This window comes from Chiloscyllium plagiosum, chromosome 15, assembly GCF_004010195.1.
Source record: "Chiloscyllium plagiosum isolate BGI_BamShark_2017 chromosome 15, ASM401019v2, whole genome shotgun sequence".
Lineage (NCBI taxonomy): Eukaryota > Metazoa > Chordata > Chondrichthyes > Orectolobiformes > Hemiscylliidae > Chiloscyllium > Chiloscyllium plagiosum.
In genome coordinates this window covers 20,730,492-20,738,877 of record NC_057724.1, presented here as the reverse complement: position 1 = coordinate 20,738,877, position 8,386 = coordinate 20,730,492, and positions in this window count along the sequence as shown.

Below are 8,386 nucleotides of genomic sequence, written 5' to 3'. Positions count from 1 at the left end.
GTGTGTGTGTTCTCAGTGACAGTGCACTGTTTCAGCAGTTCCTAGTGTGCGTGTTCTCAGTGACAGTGCACTGTTTCAGCAGTTCCTAGTGTGCGTGTTCTCAGTGACAGTGCACTGTTTCAGCAGTTCCTAGTGTGCGTGTTCTCAGTGACAGTGCACTGTTTCAGCAGTTCCTAGTGTGCGTGTTCTCAGTGACAGTGCACTGTTTCAGCAGTTCCTAGTGTGCGTGTTCTCAGTGACAGTGCACTGTTTCAGCAGTTCCGAGTTGTGTGAGTGTGTTCTCAGTAACAGTGCACTATTTCAGCAGTTCCGAGATATGTGTGTGTGTGTTGCAGTTGTATAAGACTCTGGTGGGGCCGCATCTGGAGATTTGTGTGCAGTTTTGGTCGCCATACTATTGGAAGGATGTGGAGGCACTGGAACGGGTGCAGGGGAGGTTTACCAGGATGTTGCCTGGTATGGTAGGAAGATTGTATGAGGAAAGGCTGAGGCACTTGGGGTTGTTTTCAATGGTGTAAAGAAGGTTTAGGGGTGACTTGATGATTAGGGGTTTAGATAGGGTTGACCATGAGAACCTTTTTCCACGTATGGAGTCAGCTATTACGAGGGGGCATAGCTTTAAATTAAGGGGTGGTTGATATAGGACAGATGTTAGGGGTAGATTCTTTACTCAGTGAGTCGTGAGTTCATGGAATGCCCTGTCAGTAGCAGTGGTGGACTCTCCCTCTTTATGGGCATTTAAACGGGCATTGGATAGGCATACTGAGGATAGTGAGCTCGTGTAGGTTAGGTGGGCTTGGATTGGCGTAACATCGAGGGCCAAAGGGCCTGTACTGCGCTGTATTTTTCTATGTTCTATGTCCTACAAGACTGCCAAGGGCACTGTTCTTAAATTGTGTTCATGTGCACAATCTCTAGGCTGAAACTGCACACCATTTGGAACTTCACAAAGCGGTCACCTTGATGAATGTTGGCTTGTTACACAGGCATTTGAATGTCCAGATGGGCACAACTGAAGACACTCTATAACCTGGTGTGCAACAACATTTGTAAAAGTTTTGCAAACATTTCCTTTCTCTGCTGGATCTCAGTGCTGAATTTAACTTAACAATCAGCATGTCAAATTCGATCATTGGTAATCTCAACCTGAAACAACTCGATGGCAAAAATAAATTGAATGCTGTCATTACTTTTACTAATCTAGTCAGTACACTGCTGACGTAGTGTTTTCATTGTATGCGTGATTCAAAGATAGACCGTAATCCTTCTTTGATTACATTGTGCAACACTTTACATGAATCCTCCTCAATGAGAGAAAATATCTCTTTTTCCTATTGTAGACACAATATCAGGTTACAAGCACTCTTTCTTGATTCTGTCTTCCTGTGCCTTTCCCTACCCCTCCAACAGTCTTCAACTAACCATGGGCAAGATAGTTAACAGGTCAAAATAGAAACTAAAAAGTTTCATGTTTGGTCAGAGAGCGATGTTTTCATTACAGAATAAACAAAACTATATCCGTGTAACACATATAACAGTGAAGCTTTTTGATGTTCAATGTTTCACACTGCTGTGTTTAACATAGAAACTGAAGAAATATATATCTCCCATTTTTATCTAATTACAATTGTATTTAGCAAAGAACATTAACGATCCTGAGCCACTCCACAGCTGGATATATGAAACATTCTAAATTCTAGATGCTAGATCATCTGGACAGCAAATGGGGCCATCTTTTCATTTCTACCACCCAGGATGCGTTTCCACTCACTGTGGATAGCATATAGTCATCTTAAAAATGTATAAGTGAAATAGAAGCAATAAATGAGCATCTAATGCAGGCATCATATTTGATACGCACAATAATTTAATCTGCAGTTAGCCAGGTATTTGAAGGAATCATCATATAATTGTTTTACAATTATCAACAGAAGCATCTTTTTTCTCTGCTGAATTGTCCAGTATAAAAATCATTAACACACCACAGCAAAAGACACAAGAGCCAGCAATTAATGTTAATGCCCATACTGGAAAAAGGCGAATTGAACTACAGAAATTACCAGCATTTCTCGAAAACAGTAAATTGCAGACAGCTGACATTGAGGCAAAACACACAGCACAAGTTCAATTTCCCAATGACTCTAGGAGTTTCCAAACATTTTGGAAATAGCAATATCAACTTAATGGCGAGAAAAATTAATACTTCAGCTTCAGGATCAACAATATATTTGGCTTATTACTACTTCTACAAAGTTAACAAAGAAGATGGATTCTTTTTCTTCAATTTCTAAGTTAAGGAGAACAAAAGTATGAAAGAGATTTCTATTGACTAAATGTCACTTTGACGTTTCAATCACTAGTTTCAAAGCAAACTATACCTTCATGTAAAGAGAAGAATGACAGCTGATATCTATCAAAGAATGTTTTGTTTGCCTTGTTTCATTTGTATGTGTTTGTGACCTGTGATTAGTGATCTTCCTTTAAAAATTCTCAGTATGTTGATTTGATTTAAACAGTCTCTTTAATTCAAGGTGAAATTGAGTAATGAAAAGGGACATGTGACCTACTGTAAGTACTGTCTGATGGTATACTTGTGTGGCCTGGTTACAAAAGGGATGGAGGACCCAAATTAAGTATTACTGCAAGTCAGGTTCTCAGTTTAAAACCTGAACACAAAGGATCACCAATGTCTGTTTTGGAGTTCCTTGCAATGAGAGAAGGAGGCCTTTAAATATGGTACCAGGCATTTTGGATAGCAGCATGGTCAGTTCTGGAGTGATTAGTCACTCTTCAGCCTAGTTTGTATGAAGCAAGCTCCATGGTGAGATAAACAGCCAGTCACATCTGCTCACTGACACACAGTTTGGGTTCTCCCAGGCCCACTCAGCTCCCAACCTCATTAGTTCAAATGTGATCAAAAGAGCCAAATTCCAGAGGTGAGGGGAGAATGAGTGACTGCCCTCGATATTGAGACTATACTTGACTCATGCTGAGGAGCAAAAGTGGAGTCAATAGGAATATGGGGGAAAGCTCTCTGTTGGTTGGAGTCATACCTGATACAGGGTACATAGGAAGATCATAGTGGTTGGAGGACAGACATTTTAGTTACTGGACATGTCTGCAGGAGGTTCTCAGGGTAGTGTCCTGGGACCAACCATCTTCAGCTGCTTCATCAACGATCCTCCACCATAAAATCAAAAGTGGGATGTTCGTCGATAATCACATCTATGTTCATCACCATTTGTGACTCCTTAGATACTGAAATAGTCCACGTCCAATTGCGGCAAGACCAGGACTATATCCAGACTTGGGCTGAAAAGTGGTTAGTGACATTGCCACTACAAATGCCAAGTAATGGACATCTCTCAAGAGAAAATCTTACCATTGTCCCTTGATATTCATAGGTGTTGTCATTATTTAATCAATATTGGAGGGCATGCCATTGACCAGAAACTGAACTGCACTAGTTATAGCCATATAACTACTGTGGCTCTAAGAGCAGGTCAGAGATGAAGAATCTGCAGTGAGAAACTCGTCATTTACTTCTCCAAAGCCTACACATCGTGGTGGAATACTCCCCACTTACCTGGATGAGTGCTATTCCAACAATATTAACGTAGCTTCGCACTATGTGAAACAAAGGAGTCCAGTTCATTGGCACCACAACCCCAAACACCACTGATACTCAATAGCAGCAATGTATGCTCTATACAAGATGCATTCCAGAAATTCACAAAAGACCCTTAGATAGCATCTTTTAAACCCACAACTATTTTCATCTGGAAGGACGATTACAATGGGAACACCACCTGAATGTTCCCACCAAGCTACTCACTATCCTTACTTGGAAGTATTGCTGTTTGTTCAGTGTCAATGGGTGAAAGTCCTGAGATTCCCACCCTAATGGCATTATGGGTCTACATACAACACATGGACAGCAGCAGTTCAAGATGGCAGGTCACCATCATCATCTCAACAGCATTTAGATTAGATTAGACTAGATTAGATTCCCTACAGTGTGGAAACAGGCCATTCAGCCCAACAGGTCCACACCGGCCCACCGAAGAATAACCCACCCAGACCCATTGCCCTCTGATGAATGCACCTAACACTATGGGCAATTTAGCATAGCCAGTTCACCTAACTTGCACATCTTTTGGATTGTGGGAGGAAACTGGAGGAAACACACGCAGACACAGGGAGAATGTGCAAACCCCACGCAGAGAGTCTCCCGAGGCTGGAATTGAACCTGGGTCCCTGATGCTGTGAGGCAACAATGCTAACCACTGAGCCACTGTGCCGCCCCCATTTAAGGATGGGTAATGGATACAGCTAGCTTAGCCAGAACACACATCCCATGAATAATTTTTAAAACAAATATACAGATCGGAGCCATTTTGCTCCCACTGGCACCTTCTGGTAGTGAAGGCTCTTCTGTCGTATTTAAGGCGACCTGAGCACTCCTTCATCCATTGCCAACCAGAACTCCAGATGAACAGTGATAGTGTTTTTCACTTTCCTTTCCAATCTTTCTGGAGACTTGTGCCAAATGTTATAAGATAGCTCGGCATCGTATTGTTTGTTTCTCTGAATATTCTGCGTCAACTTCATCCTCTCCCTCTCTGAAGGTCAAAAGAAACCCTCCCACCAGACATGGACAGCATGGGCCCAGACCCAGATCATGCAGGAGACCTGTGCTTTCAACAGACATCAACGCAGAGGTGTTTTGGGAGGTTAACTGCAAGAGGAAAGTTTATTATAAAGTATACAGGAGCATTGATAATACAGAAGGATCTATGGGTCCATAGCTCCTTGAAAGTGGCAACACAAGTGGATAAGGTGGTAAAGAAGGGATGCAGTATACCTTAAAAGATACCGAGTGAAGCTAAAAAACAAGACCACTTGCCAAACAGCAAAAATAGCAAGTGATAGACAGAGCTAAGTGATCCCATGACCAACAGATCAGCTCTGCAATCCTGCCACATCCAGTTGTGAATGGTCAGGGATGATTAAACAACTTACCAGAGGAGGACACTCCACAAATATCCCCATCCTCAATGATGGATGAGCCCAACACATCATTGCAAGAGATAAGGCTGAAGCTTTCACAGCAACCTTCAGTCAGTATTGCCAAGTGGATGATCCATCTCGGCCTCCTCCAATGGTCTCAGCATCACAGTTACCAGTCTTCAGCAAATCTTATTCACTCCACATGATATCAAGAAACTGTTGGAGACACTGGATATTTCAAAGCCTATTAGCCCTGAAACCATTCTGGCAATGGTACTTAAGACTTATAGAATCATCGAATGGCGTAGAAGCAGGCATCTTTGGAGCAGACATGGTGTGAATGTGCAAATTCCACACGTTCTGTGGAATCAAACCTTGTGCTCCAGAATGTGCTCCTCCCCTAGCCAAGCTGTTCCAATACAGTTACAATACTGGCAACAGTGGAAAATTGCCCAGATATGTCTTGTATGTAAAAAGCAGGGCGAATCCAATCTGGCCAATTACCATTCCATCAGTCTACTTTTGATCATCAGAAAAAGGATGGAAGGTGTCATCAACAGTGCTAATAAGCAGTACCTGCTCAGTTTGGGTTCTGCCAGGGCTACTCAGCTCTGGACCTCATTACAAACTTAGTTCAAACATGAACAAAAGAGCTGAATTCCAGAGGTGAGGGGAAAGTGACAGCCTTTGACATCAAGGCTGTACTTGACTGAGTGTGGCATTACAGAGCCCTAGATAAGCTAGAATCAATGGGTACCAGGACAAACTCTACAGTGGTTGGTGTCATTACCTGAGACTTAGCAAGATGGTTGCAGTTGTTGGAGGTCAGTCATCTCAGCTCTAAGACATCTCTGCAGGAGTGCCTCAGAATAGTGTTCCTAGCTCCAAGCATTATCAATGACCTTCCAGCCAATATAAAGGTCAGAAGTGGTGATGTTCGCCAATGATTGCACAATGTTTAGCACCATTCACCACTTCTCAGATACTGAAGCAGTCCATATTCAAATACAACGAGATATGAAAAATATCCCGGCTTGGGGTGCCGGGACATTCCTGATGAAGGGCTTTTGCTCGAAACATTGACTCTCCTGCTCCTTGGATGCTGCCTGATCGGCTGTGCTTTTCCAGTGCCACACTCTTCAACTTCTTTTCCACTGGTACAAATGATCAACAGTAAAATGAAAGGATGTCAGGGGTGTACCGCACTTCACAGTCTGACTGGTCCAGACATCTGAATTTCAGCTTCAGGAGCCAATTGTCTCCACTGTTGTGTCAGTATATGCATTGCCATTATCTCTCCTCAGTGTCAGTTTGTGGATTCCTGTCAAATGTCATCAGTCAGAGTTAGAGGGGGAATGGTTTACTGCTGCCTCACTATCCCTGTATATCAGGGGAACTGTGAGTGCTCCAGAGTGCAGACATTGTGCACACTTGCCAAATAACATGCACAGATGTGCAGTATTTGGCTGTTTAAATCTCAAATAAATCTGACAACTCACCATGTGGAACCCTTTCCCTTTCAGGAAGACTACTCTGCTGGCTCCATTGGGATAACTGATCTGCGGAAATCTTGTAATGATACAATGCAACTGTCGTGGCTGATGGACTCATATTGGGATATTCCATGGGAAATTAATAAAGAGTTTAGCATGAGCAAATAGAGTATCAGTGATCTCTTGGAAATTAATATGAGCAGTTGTCTGTGAGATCACACACATTTTTCCCAGTAGCTCTCTGAATTGATTGACTGGCCTAGAAATTGACTACCGCCATTAACCTCTTGGCAGGATGTGTTTCTCTCCCAGTCCGTCATGACACAAGTGCTCACTCAGCAGCAGGAAGATGTTGGAGAGAATTTCCCAGGATATACCGAGATGGCAATGACGTTAAAACTCCTTTATAAGCAGTAAGCTACACTGAACCCTGTCAACTTGGTTTCAGGTCAACACTTAGGTTCTACGTTTGTGAGAAGATTTGAAGCTCGGGTGCTCGTTGTTGTGGTTCTGTTCGCCGAGCTGGGAATTTGTGTTGCAGACGTTTCGTCCCCTCTGTAGGTGACATCCTCAGTGCTTGGGAGCCTCCTGTGAAGCGCTTCTGTGATGTCTCATTCGATGTAATGGCACTGTTCACAAAACCCTAGCCAGGGAAACAATAGCCAACCTGCTGGACATACAGAACAGACAACAGGACGGTGAACCTATCAACAAAGATGGCATACTCAAACTACTGGACCTGTGCCTCACAACACACTTCACATTCAACAACCAAATATATGAATAAATCAACGGCACACCCATGGGCTCACCCATCTCTGGACTCATAGCAGAAGCGGTAATGCAAAGAATAGAACAAACAGTCTTACCGCAAATTCAACCCAAACTCTGGGTCAGATGTATGGATGACACCTTTGTAATCATTAAAAACACAGAAATAGAGAACACACACCGGATCATCAACGCCACACCCCCAGGAATCTGATTCACTAGAGAGGAAGGAAAGGACAACCAACTCCCATTCCTAGATGTGATGGTACAGAGAACACCGAACGGAGAATTCACCACAAAGGTACACAGGAAAGCCACACACACAGACCAAGTCCTGAACTACGAAAGCAACAACCCCAACACACACAAAAGAAGTTGCATCAAGACACTGTTCAAAAGGGCCACAACACACTGCAGTACACCAGAACAGCAAAAAGACGAAGAAAAACACCTATACAATGTATTCGCCAAAAACGGATACCCGCGCAATTTCATCAACGGATGCCTCAGGGAAAGACAACGGAATGAGGACATGCCGCAACCCAAAGGACTAGCCACACTACTATACATCAAGAGCATTTCCGAACTGACAGCCAGACCACTGCGACCACAAGGACTCATGACAGCACACAAACCAACAGCCACTCTCAGACAACAACTCACCAGAACGAAGGACCCAATACCCAGCATGAACAAAACCAATGTAGTGTACAAAATACCATGCAAGGACTACACAAAACACTACATAGGACAAACAGGAAGACAGCTAACGATCCGCATCCATGAACACCAACTAGCCACGAAACGACACGACCAGCTATCCTTAGTAGCCACACACGCAGATGACAAGCAACATGAGTTTGACTGGGACAACACTACTATTATAGGACAAGCCAAACAGAGAACAGCCAGGGAATTCCTAGAGGCATGGCACTCATCCACAGATTCAATCAATAAGCACATCGATCTGGACCCAATATACCGACCACTGCAACGGACAGCTGGAACTGACAACCGGAAGCGGCAGAGACAAACCACTATAAATGCTGGAGGAAAGATCACAGAAGCGCTTCACAGGAGGCTCCCAAGCACTGAGGATGTCACCTAGACAG